The sequence below is a fragment of the Cryptomeria japonica genome, chromosome 4 (assembly GCF_030272615.1).
Source record: "Cryptomeria japonica chromosome 4, Sugi_1.0, whole genome shotgun sequence".
NCBI lineage: Eukaryota > Viridiplantae > Streptophyta > Pinopsida > Cupressales > Cupressaceae > Cryptomeria > Cryptomeria japonica.
In genome coordinates, this window is record NC_081408.1 from 397347723 (window position 1) to 397368710 (window position 20988).

At 33.0% G+C, this 20988-nt stretch overlaps 1 long non-coding RNA gene across 1 annotated transcript in view; it reads left to right on the forward strand.

Moving 5' to 3' along the window:
- Window positions 1-4863: 4863 nt before the first annotated feature.
- The window catches only part of LOC131074636 (uncharacterized), a 42663-nt gene continuing 26538 nt past the window's right edge, over window positions 4864-20988 (forward strand). The window contains exons 1-2 of the long non-coding RNA XR_009113089.2: window positions 4864-4960; window positions 11491-11576. This is a non-coding gene — a long non-coding RNA (uncharacterized LOC131074636). The remainder of the gene's footprint in view (window positions 4961-11490; window positions 11577-20988) is intronic.

The following is a 20988-nucleotide window of genomic DNA, read 5'->3' on the forward strand; positions in this document are numbered from 1 at the left end:
CTTGATTAGGAGATAAGTGATTCCATGACGAAGATAGACACAATTGATTGATCAAATAAGTGAATTGCTTGATTAGTTGAACTTGAAGTGAGTGTTTTTTGAGAGGTGGAAGTGAAAACTTAATTAGCATTAAATAATTAAAAAATATTTAATTGAGTGCATAAGAAGAGAAAATAAATAAAATAAAGATTATATTTATAGTTTTAGAGGAACTTAATTTATAAAAGTGAATAATCAAATAAATTAAAGAACTTATTTAGTTATACAAGAGCTAGTTAGTTAATTAAAAAATTATTTAATTATGGGAAAATGAAAGAAAAATATTTAATTAAATAACTAAAATTATTTCATTAATATGCATGATAGAAGAATGCCAAAATAATTACATATTATGATCATTTACTTATTTGTGCAAAGATAAATTAATTAAATAATAAAAATCATTTAATTAATTTTAGAAGACTATTAAGATAACTAAATAATTAAAAATGATTTGAATAATGATGAAAGTTTTGAACACACTTGAAGACTGAGAGGGGGGGGGTGATTCAACCTTAAACAACACTTAAATTCTTTAGCACAAATCAAAAAATCTTGAACTGACTAGCAACAAGAAAAGATAACACGATGAACACCAATGAACAAGAGAACTTAGATTTACTTGGAAAATCCTAACAAGGAAAAATACAAAATGATAAATCTCACAATATATGTACAAGGTTACAATTTTTTTTAAGGCTCACTACCCAAGGAAGAACACTGGTCCCAGATGGACTTGATGCAAAGATTCGCTACCTCAAAGCAAGATTCAATGACCTGCTAAAGAGATTCACCATCTCAGTGTAGGATAACAGATAATTTGAATTACAGCGAATAAGCCTTCAACTCAACCTCCATTAATCTCCTTAGAATGTAGTTGCCCTTGAATCATTGCATCAAGGACCCATTAATAAATTCAGCTCTAAAATATTCAACCACACATGTTTACTATATCATACCTCACATCTCACAATCTTCGCACTTGCAATTGATTTGATTTTCTATATACATCCTTTGCAAGAAAAGAAAACATCAAATTTTATTGACCAAAATAGGAGACAAGGAATGACCCCAACAAGTCGGCCTCAAAACATAAGTAGTCCAAACTAGGAGGTAGAGTGGACCTAAAATAACTTATTGCATATTTCTATACATCCCCAAACATTTAACATACTGTGCACATCTTCCCAAGTCATCAACAAGGTAACATGTAGATGAAATGTGTATTACTTTACCAATCGACCCAAAATCACAACACCCAAATGAATTTACATAATGCAGCTCACATCAATACATAACAAGGCCCAAAGAAACCTCATCACAGCCTCCAATATTGTTGTAGTACTACAAATGCATAGCTGAAAGGAATAACAAGAGAAAGAAATAAAATAAAAATCCAAGTTTATTGTTTGAAGTAATGATGCAAGAGCATCCCCGGTTGATGAGAAATCTTGCATAAACCAAAAATATTTCCTTTCCGTTTTGTTCTTGTTTAGTTCATTGTGCAGTTCTCTATGTTCTTACCAGTTGCTACCGGTAGTTGCTTTCTTTTCAGGGGTAGATCTTATTTTTGGTTTCCAGGCTGGTTCATATGCTTAATTCCATATTTTCAATTCATTTGGGTTCTTTTTCGGTTAGTTATCGCTTCTAGTTGACTGTTTGTGGGTTTCAGGATAGTTCTTGTGCTTACCAGTTGGTTTTCCTTCATTAGCGACATGATTCTTGGTGTGTGGATCTATTATCGGTCTTGTCCAATGTTCTTTGGCGTGTGGCCGACCTTCTTTTTGAACCACACCTCTTGGTTGTTATTTTCCAGAAAGATTTCTTTAATTATTAGGGCCGACCTAGTTACATGTTTCATTTTCCTGTATTGGTAAATGTAATCTTATGAGGCCAACCCAGATATGTTCTAGTGGGTATAAATATGATATTATGTAATCCTTTGTAGGGGTAGAGGAAGTAGAATTGAGAATAAGGATTGTGATTCACATTTTGTGATTTGGTTGATTCTTAGAGTCCCGGTTGGATTGTATCTGGCTAGAAGCCTGCATGTAACCGGTTAACTACCAGATGTTCTTTGATGATTATATGATGATAGCCAAATGGTTGTCGGAAGTTCTAAAAAAATAATATGATCTATTTATGTAATCTTGTTATATTTTCTTGTTGCTTTCATTGTGTTACTCTTGCTGTATAAGCAGTTGATTCTCTTTGAGGGTTTTACCGGTTATGGTTGTTGATAGTTTTGATACTTAATGTAAGTACAGATCCAATAGCTAATAAGATGAGAGGGGGGGGGTGAATCATACAAACTTAATCTTCCATAAAAGCAACAGATTCAACCTCGGGAACATATACTTCAGTAATATAACCAAAACTGCTAAACATGCAAACTCAAAAGCATATAAACATCATAACACTCATAAGACCAAATTTAACGTGGAAACCCAAATAGGGAAAAACCACTGTGGGATTTCGGACCCACTAAGAAATATACTCTTCTAGAGTATGCTCGGTTAAAAGCAAATCCTGTTAAAGATTACAAACACATTGCTAGATGTGACCCGGTTAAGGGATTTCCCTCAGATCTGTTAGGATCTTCACCTTGTTAGAAGTGACCTTGTTAAAGGGTTTCAAACACTCAATCAGAATGTCACCTTGCTAGAGGGTTTTACAAATAAGGCTGTTAAGTCCACTCGGTTAAGAGATTTTCTGTCACTTCACAAAATAACAGTAATAAAAATCTATCTACAACTTCACATCTAAAATGCTAAAGTAGATTCTTATTTTCTCAATACAATAGGACTTATCTTGTCCATCTGCTGGGCTCTATACTCTATTATTCAAACAGGTCTTCAAGCTTCTGTGCTCGGTAATCACTATGTAGCATCCCTGTGCATACATTTGCCCGCATGCATTGTTTATCAATAGTTCCTTATTTATAAACAATTTGCTGACCGCTTAATCTCCTTGATCACATTTCCCATGATCAATCATAGCCATCAGATTTTCAAACTTTGACCAGGTTCAATGTATCCTTCGATCTGAAAAATGTTTTACCCTGCCTTGGAACTTGTATACATTTCTTGGAACTTGTGCTAGGGTATTGCGGTTCAATCTAAGTTGTAGATCTTCCTGCCGATTTTCCTTTGCCATAGATTCTTTAGCAAAATTCATGCACGACATACCAATCATTTAATCATAGCCAGCTCATCAACTTCCTTCATTAAATAATGCTTTTATTCATTCAATGCATTCTGTTACTACTCGATTGCAACTCGGTAAATACTAAACTTCACTCGGTAGACATTCTACCTTCATTAACCGATAGCGATAACCTTAGGGTTTACTGACTAGGTTCTTTGCTCGGTAACATAGTATAGTATTAACCTTACAATCAATAACATATGTAGGATATCAAAACAATCTAAACATCATGATCTCATCATTGTCTAACTCGGTAATAGTTGCCCATTGAATAACTTATTTCTCCCCTTATTCATCACATTCTTTATGTGTCTTTTACTGACATCTTTATACTCATCAAATTATACTTTTTAAGATATGGCAACATCATACTGAATTAGAAAATCAATTTCTTGACATCAATGACAAAATAATAATATTAAGACAGTAAACATCCTTAATCAGTTATATCCATAATCATCAACAACATTCTCAATATCCTTATTGAAATGCCAACAATCTCTCCTTGTTTGTTATAATGCCAACAATCCGGTTATGGCTGTATCAAGTAATGTTTGTAATGCCCCTACCCTAGTCGGCCTTGTAAAACCGGTTTGACCTTGGCTGACTCCCTATGTGGCATTCTTGAATGGTTGATTTACCGTGATGTAATGTTGTAGATTAGATAATATGAATATTGCGCGTACCTGTTATTGTGCTTTCGCATCGATCCTTGTGTAATTTTAATTGTTTTCCTAATTCTTGTTATAAATCTCAAGCTAACGTCTTCATTGAATATGTATATATATGTATGCTTGCGTGATTCATGGTTGCAGGGGATTGCAGGTACTATACCGCCTAGGTGCGAGGTTCATCTCCATCAGGATTCACAGGGTTGAGTATACCCCCTTCATCCTTAGAATTTGGATTAGGTGGTCATAAAACTCTCATCTTGCCTTAGCCATGATCAGGTGAGCGTCGTGTGATTGGTGGACTTTCTCGATTTGTGTGCCTTGCGTGGGGTAAATGGAGTATTTTATCCTAAGTATTTATTTCAATTTAATGTGTTGATTTACGCATTAGTAATTGAGAAATTAAAATAGATAGGTTTCTTTAATATGATTAATCGTTAATTTAAGAGATCACTTTATTTATATTGTAGTGAATTTAATTTAATGATTAATTTTAAATAATGAATTTAATTAGTTTATGCGCTTTAAAAAGGAAATATTTAAAGTTATTTGAAATATAATTAAATTAACCTCTTTCGCATTTTGGAAAAGAAAGGTTAGTTTTACTGATTTAAGAAAATCAAATTTTATTAGAAAAGCAAGTTTAATTTATAAGTAAATTTGATATAGTGTGAAAGATTGATTTTGGAAATTTATTTAATTTAAATATTTTACCCTTGTCAATATTTCAAAATATAAATGTTGGCTTAAGTAATATTGAGAAATTAAAATTAAATAAGAGAGAAGCATTTTAATTAGAAAATCAAGTTAAATTAATTTAATAGTTGAAAAGAAATTATTATTTCTTTTTTGTTTAAAAAGTGCTTAAATTTTGAAATTAGAAATTACGTCAAAATGTGATTCATTTAACTTAGGTTGAGAATTATTTTTGGGGGGTTGAATTTTGGAAAAGAAAAATATTGGAATGAAGATTTTGGGGATTTTGGCAAGGATGAGCTGCAGGTTGGGGGCTCTTCTTCGAATCTTCCAGGAAAGCTTCTCAGGTTGGGATCTTGTTTGGTTTTCTTGCATTCCTTAAATCTTATTAGTTTATTGTTGAATCTTCTATCTCTGTTGAGGGGATTATATGCTAGAGAGATTATGCCAGATTCATCTTCTCTGTGCATGAAGGTTTATTCTGTGTTAAGTATATTGCATTTCTGTTGAAAGTATTCTCAAAAAAAAAATTATAGATTAAAGGGTCTGGTAAAATTTTAATCTGTGTTTTCACCTCAGGAAAAAAAAAATTTAATCTGTGTTTTCACCTCAGGCAAAAAAAAATTAAAATTTTAATCTGTGTTTTCACCTCATGCAAAAAAATTAAAATTTATTTGGGAAATTTTACCTTTGTTTTCATCTCGAGCTATATTCAGATTTATTTTAAAAATAATAAGAAGAAAATGTATGACTGTGCACAGAGATTCATCTCTGAGAAATTCATTTTTTTTAAATGAATTGAAATTTAAAAAAAAAAAAATATACATTTTAGTCAGAAAAAATAATCTCTGAGAATTTCATTTTAAACGAGTTGAAATTTTTTAAAAACAAAAAAATACATTTTTGACAGAAAGGAAATTCTCTGTGAATTCATTGTTTTTGAAATGAATTGTTAAATTTAAAAAAAAATAATAATAATAAACAAAAAAAATTTAAATAAAAAAAAAAGAAAATCGGGGGAGGCAGCGCCTCTACCCCACGGTAGTAATGCTACCGTAGCATTAGCTACATTCCACAGCAGCAGCCGTAAATTAATGCACAACGCTCACCTTCCCAAAGTCACCGAAAATTATAAATTCGGTAATATTTTGGTATGCTTTCTTAAGTTTATAAAAATTAATAAATAGTTAATTTATATTAATAAATATTAATAATAATATATATATGTGAATAACAAAATTAATAATAATATATATATGGGCCCCGTAGTGCCCCCTCCAACTTTCTTTAAAGTTATTTTTATTAGTAAAAAAAATTTATATAAAAAAAAAAAAATTAATAAATCTTTTTGTTTTGGAAAAAGATAAATATGGATAGATTTAGTTATAAATTGATATAATTTAATACCACTAATCTCTGATTAATATATATTATTAATATATATTAATTATTAATTATGGATTAATGTGGATTTTAAATAATTGTTAATTTAGATAATCCACATATTAATATATATTATTAATTATATGTTGATTTTGGTCCTTTTGTAACGAATATTGTCACTGAATAACAATTATTGTTCAGACGTTAAGTTTATTTAGTTAGATATATATTGAGATATATATACGCTAATTTATGTTTACGGATGGTGTAATTGCTTTAAATATAAGCAAGGGAATTATAATTCATTGGGGAGTGTTTTCCCATTTCGATGATTCCTTTTAATGTTTATTTTCTTTTTGTAAAGGGTAAAATTTATGTTGCTAGAAAAGGAACTAGAGTATTGTTTCTAAACCAGTATGTCAATGGTGTTTATTTAAGGATTAAATAACATAATTAGACGAATAATGCTAACATTCATTTGAAATTGGTTGGAAAACTTGTACAGATGTATTTAGGGACCGAAGTGGTCATTTGTATATTAGTTGTGTTCACCTAAAAGGCAGAAATGTAAATGACAGGAACCTTATGTAATCTTAACCTAATTAATTGCCAAAGGAGTCTTGCAGTTGAGCAAACCCAGAGATGTAGCCCTCTAGGGGTGAACTCCGAGATTATATATGTGTTATGTGATGCTTTTGTCTCTCTTGTTTCATTCTTAGTGCTAGCATGTATGGTTGCATTTTGTAAGTGTTTAATGGGAATTTAATGAAGTTATTTCTTGAATGCATGAATAAAGTCCTCTTGTTAAATGTAGTAATTAGGGTCATAAAAGATTGAAAATATGATTATGGAAAGTATTTTGTTAATGTTAATGAAAAGAAGTAAGCATGGGAGGAAACTCACTAGGTTGCAATTTAATGGATTAACTTGTCATAAAGCATGTAATTTGAATGTAATGAATGGATATCAATTAGGGAATTAACTTGTCATAGTACCTAAATTGTAAATCTATTGGATGAACTTCTGTTAGTTACTCACCTTTTTATCTTAACAAATGAACATCGTCATATTAGTTAAATTTCACTAAATTGGATGAAATCCAAATAGTTATTTACGTTTTATTCTAAATAAATAATCTTCACCAAATTAGCTTCATTCTAACTATAATTGGACGAACTCAATTGGTTATCCACATTATAACCTTAATAAATGAACTTCATCATAATAGCTATAATTGAACTAAAAAGGGGAAACTCATTTAGCTATTTATATTTCAATCTTGGTAAATGAACCACATCATATTAACTCTATCTTAGCTATAATGGGTGAACTCATCGAGTTAGTTATATTTTAACCCTAATAGAAGATCTTCATTATGTTAATTACATTTTCACCTTAATGAATGAACTTCATCTCTTAGCATTATTTTAACTTCAATGGATGAACTCTTTCGGCTATTTACATTTTAACCATCTATAAATAAACTTTGATATATTAGCTATATTGTATCTAAAATGGATGGTCTCACCAAGTTAACCATATTTAAACCCTAATGGGAGAATTCTTAAGTTACCTACATTTAAAACTCATTGGGTAAATATCCTCATGTTAGCCTCACCTCCAATCATAATAGATGAATGCTTCCTAAATTCTAATGTCAATCCATCGAACATATTATATCCATGTCTTAAGTATTAACTTGTAATTAAGATATCCAGCTTAATTGGATCAAATGTCGTGAGTTGAGTTAGGTGTAAGGTTACGTAATCACATTGGGAAACTCCTTAGGTTCGTTTAGTCTTCCGCTGTGTTATCTAAGCGTTAGATAACTCTAATGTATCTTAATATCATGTCTTATTATTAACACTCTTATTATTATTATTTTAAACAAAAAATTATTTGCACTCCGTTTGAGTGTTTTAGCTTTATCCCTTCGGGGTTTCCTGGCAGGGCATTACAATGTTACCAAGAAAGTACAACTACTTGAGAGAAATCACCCAAACATGAAGAGAACACACATGAGATTTTGAAAGGAGAAAAGCAAAGAAAAACCCCTTATGTACTATGAATAAAGGAAAATACTAAAGAGAGAGAGAGAGAACAAACCAAGTAAAGAATAATATTCTAACACCCCCCTTAAGCTTTAGTTGTGGAGTTTACTATTGTTACAAAGGATTAAACTCGTGAAGCTAAGTATGAAAACCCAACAATCCTGTGAAACATGGAAATACTTTCAGGCCTGTGGGTTTCCTATATTGAAAGTAGACCTCCGGATTAAAGGCCAACTTCCTGTATGATGAATCTTTTAAAAAAAAACTTTTTGGCTGAGAAAAAGAATAAAAAGCTTGCTAAAAAAATAGAAAAATCCTAAAACTACAGGAGGTGATTGCACCAAAATTGTGTAATTCTACTTGCTATCCTAAAACTATAATCAACTACAATAAAGATCTAAATTTATCTCATAAATCAAATAAGATCACGAAATTAATCAGTATTTCATGTGAAGGTTCGAAGCTTTCCAATGTTGTATGAAGGAAACATAAATTTTCACAAAATGCAACTGATTGAGAATTAGATGAACACAACCCACACCCTGAATTTATTATGAAATCTCCTATTTCTGCAAAGCATATATGAGACAGAGTAAAGGATTCAAAATTAAGTCACAATACTTCTACAGATCATTCATCTGACAATGAAAAATTAAGAATAATTGACAAGGAAATCTACTTTCTCTATTGAATACTGGAAATAAATCTATTACAATGCATAAAATCTGTGAGCTACTATACATTTTCTGCTTTATGTAGGCAAAAAAGAAAGAATCGGTGAAAATAAAAGAGGAGATAAGAATTTATAGAAAAGAGGTCTTGAGAAGAAAAAGGGCTAAAGATAGCTAAGTGCTTTTTCTCTTAATTTGGCTTCGATCTTCAAAAATCTGCATGTAGTCTTCTCGATTGAATTTGCCTGAAAAAGCATGCAAAAACTCTTCAAATTGACAAACTGCCAGCCTAAAATAGCTCCCTGAAAAGTGATATATGCATGTAGAAGCTTCTCCTGATGTAGGACTACTATAAATATCCAAAAAACACTCTTATCATCTTGATTCTTCATGCTATCTTACCTTTGCCTTTTTAAATAATTAAATAATTTTATTTTAACATTTATTTAAAAATATTAATAACATTGTTTTAATAAATGCTAAAATAAATTATTTTATTTTTGGTTATTCTTTTTTATTATTTAATATAACTTTTAAAAGATTTTTTAATAAAAATAAATCTTAATAAAGCTATATTAATTATAAGTAATATTTGAGGCAAAAAGAAAAATATAAAAAAGCTTTTCAAAGCTTTTGATCCCTTTTTAGCATGAGGGTTCTTTTAAAAGCTTAGGCCCAATGACTTGGAAGTCATGACCACAGTTAACAATAAGATGCATGATTTTATTTTTTTGAAAAATAAATTAAAAAAAACCCATCTCAAGCGAACTAGGGCATGAAAGTGCAACACTCTTGAACCCTAAAAGCATTATGCATTTTAATCTTGTTGGAGAAGACTTCACTGCTCTGGCCGCCATCATGCATCCTGTGTCTTTTGCGTTTGAACTACAGCTTAAAAAGGAACTCAAACTTGTTGACGGGTGTTTGGACACACTCACCAACAGTCAGGTAGAATATGAAATGTAAACCACCTCTCACCAAAATAAATCAATCTTGAAAGACTGATTACTCCAAGGTCTCTATAGTCGGGTCACGATGGTGTTGGGTCACTCAGTGACTGATGCGATTGTACCTGTCAAGGGGCCTGCTAGTTGAAACAAAATAAACAAAGTCCTCTCTTTTTTTTTTTGTATTTTCTGATTTTCACTTGATAAAGAAAGTTCAAAAGATCGGTTAGGGTAATAAGAGATAACAAATAAACCAATATTGAACAACTTAATGAACTACAAAGTCAATGGATCATAACAAGGTATTATCAATAACATCTAATCAACATTCAAAAGGGACGTTCCAACAGATATGCGAAGTCATACAACCCACACACAAACGGAAATGAATATCACTAGATCATATACTCTACTATTTTATCCTCATACACCATTAACATGCACAATATGATTCATGAAACAATAAAGCTTGAAATAATAAGTTGCTGATTCAAATGAAAGACGATATCGGACTACGAAGAATAGAAACCAATAGAACACGTATTGTAGATCAGACAATCCATAAGCTGTTTTTGTATTAATATTTGTAAAATGAATGACAGTACTTCATAAGTTCATGAGAAATAAATTGCATAAAACTAAATTATCTAGCTAAATTGCCTTGAATCATCAATTCGCGGACCCCTCTAAATGGTCCAAATTTTACAATTTATAAAATTCCCCCCTACACCTTAGGAAGGAATCATGCCTACAAACTAGGATTACGAAATGGTGGGAGTCATAGTTGTAATACACTAAAAATGGTCACCTAAACCATGGGCCCCTAATCTCGGCTACATCACCAAGGTCTTAACCAAAGGCAATTAAATCAACTTGGAGCAACTAATTAATTAATTAATTAATTTCAATCATCAATGTCACATGGTAAATAAATCATTCTATATTAATTAAATATTTATTTATTTAATTAATTATTTCAAGTGAATCATTTTAATCAATTATCCTATTTATTTAATTAAATATCCTAGCATATTTAATTAATAAATCAATTTGCCATTAAATCATGAAAAAAATCAATTAATTTGAAAAAGGAATTAAATTGAAAAGTCTCAGAAAAGCAATTAAATCAATTAAGTATCAAAATTGAATAAAAATATGAAATAAATCAGTTTTTACGATTTTATCTTAGTTTTAGTTCAATTTCCTTTAAAGCTGAGAAAAGTAGCCAATCACATCAATTCACCTGGATTGTGCTTCCTCTTGGAGAATCTCTTCCACTCATCATTAATCGATCTTGACCGTTGGTCTCTCTCTGGATTTCCTATAAATTCAGGCTCTCATCTCTCATTAAAAAAACCTGGAGATTTATTGTTATTATGTTGTTTTTGCTCTAGGTCTATTGAGATTTTTGTGCATTGAGAATATTGCATATTTGTTAAATCATCTATCTTAATATTCATTCATAGCTTAATCATGTTAGCCTGATATTCATTAATCTTGCATATATTGCATCCATTTAGCTTAATCTTGCATACATATAGATTAAATCCTTCATATAGGTGTCATCTAGTCACTGGTATTGCGTAACGAAATCTGAGAGCAAAACTAAACTCACATCTACTAGAAGTCAATAGGTCTCTTTCTAATGATTTCATTATTCATTAATTATTGATTTGCTAACCATGCATCTAATGACTTTTGAAGTGTTGTGTATTCAGATACAGATACAGGTCCACTTTTCACACACACATTTTTGGCACCCATTGGGGCCATAAAGATTCAATTTTTTCGACGTTACAAATCTTTTTATTTTTTATTTTTTCAGGTTTCATCCATACAGGCTCTGCAAAAGGTTGTACGAGTTTTTGTGACATATAGGATGAGTTCTAAGATTTGTCATTCTGCTATGTGGTAATCCTCGTATGAGTATCTGTTGTGTCATTTCATTATGTTCTTACTCGTTTGGTTTCGTGAGAATACTTGTTCTTTGCGGTGATAATTGTCATACAGGTTTCTGCTTTGCTCATTTTAAAAAATAGTATACTTTTTGGGGTTTTCTTGATTTGGATTCGGATTTATTGATGTTAACCCTGAATTGTCTTCTATCTGCCTAAGATTTTCACAACCTAACTGATTTTTTGCATAACGCCTGTCAAAGAATTAATCAAATCAAACCTATGCCATGTCAAAGAATCGAAAACAATATGACTACTGATGCATTGGTTTTGCAGGTTGCCTGAGGAGAGTCGACTAAATATTGTGTATTCTTTAATTCATTTTTAGGCATTTAAATTGCTATGTGGTTAATGAACAAATCTGTCTTTTGTGTTTGAACAAAAGTCTAAGAGGTAGGAGAGTATGCTCTTGTCTACACAGACAATCAGAAATCTAGACCCTTGAAGCTTTTCTAAGTTTGAGATTTGTGTACCTTTTAGCGGGCCTGTCATAGTGGGAAAAAGTAATCACCCTGTGAGAATGACCCAAGGGAGTACATCTATACCCAAGCATTCCGACTCACTATAATAAATAGGCCTTTTAGGATTAAAGTCTCAGAGGATGAGATTATTTGAGTTTTCTCTTTTGAGATCTCTCATATCAGACATTTTTTAGGGCCTCACGGTCTCAATCACGCTTGCATTAATACAACTTGTTTTTGTACCTTGTCGGGCTATAGGCCTCAATCATGCTTGCATGACTTCAAGGGGTAATTTCGAATGAAAATCCTTACTAAGAACTTTAAGATAGAAGCTACTTGGTTCACCTCTGAAAGGGGGATAATCTTTGTGCAAGAGAGATAGTAACTCTCCCAAGACACTTGCCATATCATGCCCCCATTAGCATTTGGAGTTGACTAATATGACGTTGCGAATCCATTGGGTGAGACTCAATGGCCGTATTCTGATTAGCTATTGGGTATGTACCTAAGTCTGCAAGCAAAGGTTTTATCTCTTAGCCAACTTCTTTAGGGTTAGCATGCTATGCTTGGAACACTTTTTATCTTGAGTGTTTGCTATGTCTTCATCCCTAAAGCAAAAAAGAAAAAAACTAGAAAAAAACAAAAAAAATCAAAAAAATCAAATTCAGTGGTCAAAAACTGAGTTTTCTTGTCAAAAATTTGTCCTTGGTTAGAATTGTCGTACGAGTTTCCTAGTTCATCATCGGAGTCATCTAAATTGTAGTACGAGTTACCTACATTGTCATCTGAATCATCTAGTTTGTCGATCTGTCTTCTCCAAACTATTGATTTGGGTTCCTAAACCGTCGTCTGGTTAGTAGAGAATTGTCGTATGAGTTAGTGGCAAATTGTCATCCAAGTAAAGACAACAACTCATATGAGTGACTGTCTATGTCTTCTAGTGAGTATCAAATTGTTGTCTGAGTTAAACTAAATTGTCGTCCGAGCCTTTGATCTGTTAGTCCAGGAACCTGTCAGTTTGCAGCAAGTTTAAATCTCGTCTTTCTCAATCTTGAAGCATAATAGTCTTGATAGTGTACCCTTGCCGATGTGTTGCATGATTTTGTCGATCATCTCCCAACTAGTTCAATCAATCGCTTATCAAACTTAATCAACCTAGGTTGCTTAGATCACGTCTTATACATGATAGATCATTCCTGAAAGCAGACTAGGTCTTAGTCACCTCTCTCAATCACTACATTAAATGCATAACTAGCTTTGATTTGATATTGACATCTGTATACCATCTAGCTCTCAGTCATGTCGGTTGTAAATGCATGTTCAAACTAGGAGCTCTTCTAAGAACAAGAACAAGAAAAGGAAGAGATAGTAACATTGAAAACCAATCCATTCTTTTAAAGCGAGCCAATCTTTGACGAAGAGATCTTAGATATACCTTCATATTCAGACAAACCACTTTTTGATCAATCCTTATCTTCCAATATGTCTGAAGGAAGACAAGAAAAAGAGTCTAGCCCAAGAAAAAGAAGATAATTTCTAGAATTGGCCAAACAAGGAGCCAAACTCCTCCTTGATTACAATGTTGAAAGTCTTATCACTAACGAAGACAATACTACACTAGCATTGGTGACAAAACAATTAGAAGAACTACAAACTGAAATTAAAGAAATGAAAGACAAAGACAAATCTCCTATGAAATACTCCTTAGATAAAATTTGCTCGTTTCCATTCGACAAAAGTCTTTAGATGCCTCCGTTTCCTTCCAGAAAAAATTCCTAAGTTTGATAAATATGATGGTAATTCAGATCCCCAAGACCATGCCCGAGAATTTTGTGCTCTATGTATGGATTTCGTGCACAAACAAACATACCTCATGCACCTCTTTCCAAGAAGTTTAGGAGGATAAGCTATGGAATGGTTTTCAAGCTTGCCTTTGGGAATTAAATATTTTTAAGAACTGGTTGAATTTTTTCTAAAACAATACTCGTATAACATTCATCATCTGATCACAATGATCAAGCTTTGTAATACCAAATAGAAGAAAGAAGAACCTTTTCTCACTTTCCTTCAATGTTGGAGAAAGATGTTCTCTAGATATTCACAACCCATTCCTGATTCTGAGAAGATGGACATCTTTATCAATAATCTGATTCTTGAGTTGAAATATAATATCCAAATGCAAGTGTACCCTTCATTCAACAAGATGGTGGATAGTTCTCTCAAAATGGAAGACGTTCTTGTAAGGAAAGGAGATATATCACTTTATAAAGAAACACATCAATGCTCTAGTTCCAAAGAGAAGAACAAGTACCAGAAATACGACAAAGCTAATAACATAAATATTGTTAATGACGGAGTGATTGATAATGTCAAACCAAAATCAAAACCTATAGTATTCAATTTGACTAGTGGAAGACAAGCCCTCAAAGCAGCTGAAAGCACTACAGAAAACCTGCCTAAGAAATCAAAAGAGTGGTTTAAAGAGAAACCTTGGGTTTCAAAACCTAAGCGTGATTTTACTCCTCTGGGAGAATCCTATGAGTCATCTCTTAAGACTCTATTGGCAAATAAACTAATCACATTGTCTGACAACTCCAAGCCATATGATCCTGAATTCAAACCCAATTGGTGGAAGGAAAATGAGTACTGTGAATATCATCGAAACAAGGGTCATACAACAAATAACTACATGAAACTCAAACACGAGATTTAAGACCTTATCAATGCTGGAAAAATTGTTGTTGCAAATCATACAACTAATGTTGATCACAAAGCTTTCAAAGATCCCTTACCTGCTTATGAGCAGGGCGATTCCTCAAAATCCAAGGGAGGTGCCAAAGTAAATTACACCTATACCAACAATGATAATGTGATCAACATTCTTGAATCTTCCCAATCTGAATATAACAATGTGATCATAGTCAAAGATGAGCAAAACAAACCGCAAACTGCGAATATCATGACCCGCACTAAAAAAAAGTTACTCTCAAAGGAGTTAGTTCCTCATCTTCTGATCAAACATCATCAAATCCACTGATAGTGTCAAACCTACCAAATTCTTTAAATAAACAACTGGATATGATCATGGCTAAATCCAAACAGTTAGCTTCATCATCTTCTTCTACTTATAGCATTGTTGAACAATTAAAATGAACTACTGCTCAAATCTCCATTCTTGAACTACTTAAAATCTCTTCTACTCATAGAGAGATTCTGGACAAAGCTTTGCTCACTACTAATGTCCCTAAAGACTTAGATTTGGGTTGGTTTCAATCTATGGTGGGTCACCTGACTTTACCTTACTACTTGTCCTTTTATGAAGAAGATGACAATTCATTGAATCATCCGCATAACGAGCCATTGCACATTGAAGCTATGATCCATAAGCATCGAGTCAAGCATGTTTTGATAGATGGAGGTGTTGGGTTGAATATTTGTACCTACAATTTACTAATGCAGTTGGGATTTTCTAATAATGTCATTGATAACAAAGAAATCACAATCAAAGCTTATGATGAAGAAGAAACAACCTCTAAAGATCTGGTACTATTACCGATCAAGGTGGGACCTATAGAAAGAGATGGTATTTGTCAGGTGCTTTATCTTCCTCTCTTCTACAACATCTTGTTGGGCAAACCATGGATTCACGAAATGAAAGCAATGCCATCTACTTACCATCAGTGCTTGAAATTTCCCTACAATGGAGTTGAAGTAAGTGTTCCTGTTGATACAACCTACACATGTAATGCTTTAAAACAATGTGTTGATACCCTTGTTCCTCATAATAGAGTAGCCTCTATAGCTAAAAGTTCAGAAACTTTGATGAAAGACTTTAGAAAAAAAATTGAAAATCAAAGGTACTGGCAAGGATGGATACAAGATAGAACCTATACTCTCATTGATGTCTCTTCCACCATCACCAAGACAATCTAGAAAACTATCTGAGGTTATGAAGCCACAAACTTCAACTACAAATATCATCTATGATGTTATTTTTGTACAGTCCTCTACTTCCCTTGCAGATGAAATAGAAGAGGCTGTTGTTCTCAAATGACTTTTCAAAGAAGAGAGTGAAAATAGAGAAGGGCAACACTGTGATATTTTTCTTGAACAATATGGTCCAGGCTATAAGATGATTCAACAAATGCAATATTTAGGTACTGGTCCTCTGGGAAAGTGCCAAGAAGGAATCATTAAACCTATCAAGTTACAAACTAAGTCTATAAATGATAAAATTGGACTCAGATACCATCTAGAAGAGTCATCAAATAAAAAACACACTTCTCATCAACAACCTAAGTGGAGGAAAAAGATACTACATCAAACATCACCAAAAGTAAATACTCAGTAAATTTAGGATGAGTATGAGAAAGATCAAGAAGAACTGGCAATCAAGAGAGAAGAAGCAACTTGTAATCAAGTTCTAACTATATCAACAATAACACTATAAGGAGTAGATATTCCAAAAGACATAAGAGAAGAGGTGGAAGGAATTAAAAACATGTTTGCGCCACTAAACATTCCTATCACATATACAGGAAGAATACAAGAAGAGGATTCAAAAACAGACTCGAATGAGTATGAATGGGGTCCAGAGCCTCTCTCAGATACATCTACCAAAGAAACTCTTGAAGAACCTAATGATATCATATATAAAGAACAAGAGATAATACGCTTGAAGCTGCAAAAGGAAATAGAGGAAATCAGACTAAAAAGACAAGAAGATTATGAACAACAACTAAAAGAAGGAAAAGCATAGGAAAATTATTCATCTACTATATCTCCCTCTAGTGAGATAGAGAAAATCAGATATGGAACTAAAAATGAATAACTAGAGGCTAGACAAGAAGGACCAATCATTAGTCCAAAGGAAGCTGAATGGGAAAGAAGACAGAGACTAACAGAGTCATGAAGGTTATGTCAAAAGGCATGTCAACTACAAGTGATCATTGAACCAATCATGAATGAACTTGCAGCATAAAAGATGTTGATATTGATACTATACATGTTTTCACTAAGCCACTTGACGAGGAGTCAGAGGCTTCATCTTCTAACTCGGATCACTCTAAAAGGAGATCTATTTATGACATTACCTATTCGACACCAAAATATGACTACTTTGTCATGAATGTTGAAACTCTGTTTGAAGAACCTATTACTATTGAACCACAATATGTAGTCCAATCTGAAGTAGAAGAAGGTGCTAGTGGTAGGTCTGCTAGGTTAGATCCTCTAAATGCTAATGTAAAATTCGATAATCATGTTCTAACTCTTCCTGGTCTCGAGACGCTTACACAAGGTAGTCTTCTAGAACTCAACTTGTCGGTCCGATGTTGTGATGACAATACCATGAATTCCCTTGAACTTGATGAATCTTTATCCCCAGTACATTCTGAGCTTATTGACTATACTCTCTGAGATCAACCCTTGAATATCCCTACCTTTGCCAACAACGATACATTAGCCTATTATTTTAATACAATCGAACAAATGAGCTCTTCCACTAGTGAACAAAGTGAGAACATGACAGAAACATATGTCAAGTATCTTAGTCTCAAAAATCATAAAAGAAAAAATAAGTGTTCTGATGGCGAATACCACACTGTGGCGGTGTCAGAATCAAAAATAGTAAAAATAAAGAACGTACCTAATGGTGAAAACCTCTCTGAGACACCTGAAGGTGAGATACTTGATATTTTGCCTGATCACTTTCAAGAGTGATCATCAGTGTTGATTGAACCTATACAACCAATGAATATTGGAACAAAAGAAACTCAACATACCATACATGTAGATCAATCCTTATCAGCAGAAGAACTGAAAGAATTTGCTAATTTCTTCATGGAGAAAAAGATCAATTTTGCATGGACATATGCTGATATGTCAGGTCTAGATCCTGATCTCATAATGCATCATCTTTCTATCACTCTCGGAGTTAAACTTGTCAAGCAAAATCTTTGAAAAATGCATCCTCATGTTGCATTACTTGTTTAGGCTGAGCTAGAAAAATTACTAAAAGCTGGATTCATCAGAGCAATTGATTATGCTGAATGGATATCTAATATTGTGCCTGTTTCCAAGCCTGATAAATCAATCTATGTCTGCACAAATTTTAGAGACTTAAACAAAGAATGTCCAAAAGATGATTTTCCACTGCCTAACATAGACATGATATTGGACATGACTACTGGTTATGAAATGTACTCTTTGATGGATGGTTTTTCCGGATACATTCAGATCAAAATTGCACTTGAGGATCAAGAGAAAACAACGTTCACCTATGCATGGGGAACTTTCTACTAGAATGTGATCCCCTTTGGCTCAAAGAATGCAGGCGCCACTTATCAAAGAGATGTATCAATGATCTTTCATGGTATGATGCACAAAAGCATGGAGGACTATGTCGATGATACTCTACTCAAATCTATGAAAAGGTCAACACATCTCCTAGAATTGGGTCCAATCTTAGACAGGATGGAAAAATTTAAACTCAGACTAAATCCTAAGAAATGTGCATTTGGCGTTACATTTGGCAAGCTCCTAATATATATTATTTCAGAAAAAGGAATTGAAGTGGACCCAAAAAAGTTAAATCTATCATGGAAATGCCACCTTAAAAGAATGTCAGTCAAATGAGGACTCTACAAGGGTGGATCCAATCAATAAGATGCTTCATTTATCAACTAGTAGATAAGGCTCAACCATTCACAAAAGCTTTACAAAAAGGAGTTACATATAACTAGGATGAAGACTGTGAACAACATCTAAAGAAGATCAAGGAATATCATTCTAATCCACCTATCTTAATGCCACCGATTCAAGACAAACCCTTGATTCTCTACATATCATCTACTGATAAATCACTAGGGACACTTTTGGCTCAACAAGATGAGAATAAAAAGGAAAGAGCTATATATTATATTAGCTGGATGTTGGTGTCCTATGAGATGAACTATACTATCATTGAGAAAGCTTGCTTGGCATTAGTATTTGCATCAAAAAAATTAAGACATTACATGCTAGCACATTCTATCAAACTGGTGGCTAAGATAGATCCGCTCAAATATCTTCTCAACAAGGAAACACTTATAGGGATATTGGCTAAGTGGGTTATGATACTTACAGAATTTGACATTGAATATATAGAACACAAATCTATCAAAGGGCAAGTCATTGTAGATCAACTTGTTGATGCTATGCTTGAAGACAATCAACCTTTGCACATAGAATTTCCAGATGAATCCATAATGCATCTTACTTTGTGATCCTAGAAAATTTTCTTTGATGGGTCTTTTACTCAACAAGGTTCTAGTGTTGGAATTATTTTTATCACCCCTCAAAGATATTCAATCCCAAAGGCATACAAGATCCTCTTTCCTTGTACAAAAAATATTGCAGAATATGAAGCATTGGTAAATGGAATCAAGTTAGCTATTGAATGGAAAGTTATTGAGTTATACATGTATGATGACTCTCAACTAATAATCAACCAGATCAATGATATATATCAAACTTGGGATGAAAAAACAAATGCCTATAAAAGAATGGGTGATGACTTTAGGAAATACTTTAGCTTTGTATCATTTCAATAGATTCCTAGATCAACAAACAAAGTAGCAGATGCTATGGCTATATTGGCATCTATACCATAGCTACAAGAATTTGAGTATCACTATGAATTCCTAGTGGAAGAGCTTCATTGTCCTATTTATGATTCACCCGAGTCCTAGATGGTCTTTTCTATCATTGAACATGACTCATCTTGCTATAGTCATATATACTCTTACTTATGTGACCAAATTATCCTTGATAACCTTACTCGTAATGAGAAAAGAAACCTGATCTGAAATGCTTCACGATATGTCATCATCGCTAATGATTTGTATATGTGAGGTTTAGATAGTACTTTTATTAGATGTCTATAACCCGAAGAGTGTCAACATGCCTTATATAAACTCCATGAAGGTATTTGTGGAGCTCACTCAAACAATCTAACTTCAGCTCATAAACTGCTAAGGGCTAGCTATTATTGGCGAGATATGGAAAAAGATGCTATAAAATTTGCTAAAACTTGTGAGAAATGTCAACTAAATGGACATCTCATACATGCTCTAGTAAGAGAGCTAATACCTTTTATCACATATTAGCCTTTTCAGCAATGGACGTTTGATCTTATTAGCCAAATCTATCCTGCATCATCTAATGGACACAAGTTTATCATAACTACCACTGAATACTTCACCAAGTGGGTTGAAGCGGTTTCACTAATCAAAGAAACCAGAAATCAGGTGGCTATGTTCATTCTTAACTATATCATCTGCCGGTATGGAATACCTTCTTCGATTGTGACTAGCAATGGAGGGAAGTTCAAAAACAAGGATCTAGATGAGCTCTGCGGAAAGTTCAAAACCAAACAGCATTGGTCTTCTATATATTACCCTCAAGGTAACAGACAAGCTTAAGCATCTAATAAAAATCTACTGACTATCTTCTACAGAATGGTCAACAAAGCTGGAAAGGATTGGCATCTATAGCTCAATACGACACTGTGGGCTTATAGAACGAGCATCATAACACCTACAAGAGCTACAACTTTTACTTTGGTATATGGGGCTGAGCAGTCTTGCCTATAGAGGTTGAAAAACCTTCTCTGAGAGTTTCTTTGCATGGTCTTGTCATTGATGAAGATTACAGAATATCTAGATTGCAAGAACTTGAATTGCTAGATGAACATCAACAAGTGGCGTTCGATCATCTGAGAGCTTATTAGAAAAGAATGTCTAGAGGCTATAACAAGAAAGTTTGACATAGAGAGTTTCAAGTTGGTGACCTTGTTTTATGAGAGAATCCTAAAAAATCAACAGTTTTGAGAACAAAAGGGGAAGTTTGAACCCAACTAGCTGGGTC